Source organism: Perissodus microlepis, chromosome 7 (assembly GCF_051167445.1).
Source record: "Perissodus microlepis isolate ML-2025 ecotype Zambia chromosome 7, ASM5116744v1, whole genome shotgun sequence".
NCBI classification, from domain to species: domain Eukaryota; kingdom Metazoa; phylum Chordata; class Actinopteri; order Cichliformes; family Cichlidae; genus Perissodus; species Perissodus microlepis.
Window position 1 is genome coordinate 59,278,936 of NC_140467.1, and position 1,623 is coordinate 59,280,558.

Here is a 1,623-nt window from a genome sequence, read left to right on the forward strand (position 1 = left end):
ATCTTTTAATAAGTATGCTGAAGGTTCTACGCTGTCTTTTAACTTGACAAGGCCAAGGCCTATTAACTTCCCGTTAGTGATCATGACTGACTATAACTGTTGCCACCATAAAAAGGATTTGTTATACAGTACACACTGGACAGACCAATACTTACAATGGGATAGTCCAGGGAACTCAGCGAAGGTCTAAAAAGAATTATAGAAGTTGTATATAGAAGTAGCAGTTGTGTAGAATTGGCTCCTGGAGCCATTTCTAAACAACTGCAGATTCCAAGATCATCAGTTCAAGCAGTTGTGCATAAGTACACACATTATTCAGGTGTGTCAACACTTTGCTAAAGTCTGGAAGAAGACCTTGGTAAAAAACTTTCCCCCCTCAGAGGAGAGGAAATTGGTCAGGATGTTCGGGAACAATAAACAAAACACCAAGGCTTAAGCTTGCCATGAACTGGAAATGTCACTGTCGAAATTGAAGCAACGTCACCATGGGTCGCAACCAGTGTTCCAGCACTGACACCTTTAAATTCGGCTGAAATTTGCAGCTGAAAAGTTTTATGGTCAGACGAGAAAAGGATTGAGCTTTTTCGCCACAAAGACACGAGCTATGTTTGGTGCAATAAAGGTGAGGCTTTAAAACCTAAGAACTCTGTACCAAGTGTCAAGCATGGTAGTGGTAGCATCATTGCTATAGGGCTGTTTTGCTACCAGTGGTACTGATATGCTGCACAAAGTGAATGTAATAGTAAAAAAGGGTTAGATTAATTACAATTGGGTGTTCCCAGTGATCCCAAGTACATTAGAGGGTGTTGGAATGGATAAAACAGGCTAACTTTAAGCCTTAAAGAATGAACTGCCCACAGACCCAACCTCGTCTATGCTGCAGCATCTGTGCCCAGAAACCAACCAGTTTAAATTTGCTCTAGCAATTCTGCCAAGAACAGCGGTTAAATATTCACCCAGAAACTTGCTGACGGCTATCAAGCAGTATTAGTAGGGCTGTGTGTATGTATGCTTTTGATCCTGTGTGGATTAGACAAATCCAAACTTGTGCACACAATTCCTCTTTTCTAAAGTCATTAAATATGTAAGCTGTAAATAATTCCACCCTGTAAAAGGAACAGTTCAAAGAAATCAGTAAAAGCCCCAAATTACTATGACGTTTGTGACCAAAATGAGTGTATTTGGACTTCTGATCACAACATAAACACAGAATAGTGAACCGAGATCGCCAGCAACACGTCTGCATCAACAGGATGAATACTGCAGTGCCTCAGTATTATCAATAATAACGTCAACACATACGTGGCATACACACACCCATCCCCACCCCCTCCCTTTCTTTTTAAAGGCTATTGTGGAATGTGAGGGAAAAATGAACCTTTTCATCCATTCAGTAACTGTCCTATCTGTTTCAGTCTATGTTGGGGTCAGCCGCAATTCAGAAAGCTTTTACACAGCTTTTCTAACAGTCCATCTCAATTTAGAGGAAAGAAAATTGTTGTGGAGGTTCACTTGTCTTTCTGTGCGGACAAAATTGGAACCAATCTGACCCCAATTTTTGTTTTGTTGGAAAAGCTTTCCTCTTTGTCTCCTTTGAAGGACATAAAAAAAAACGCCATTGCA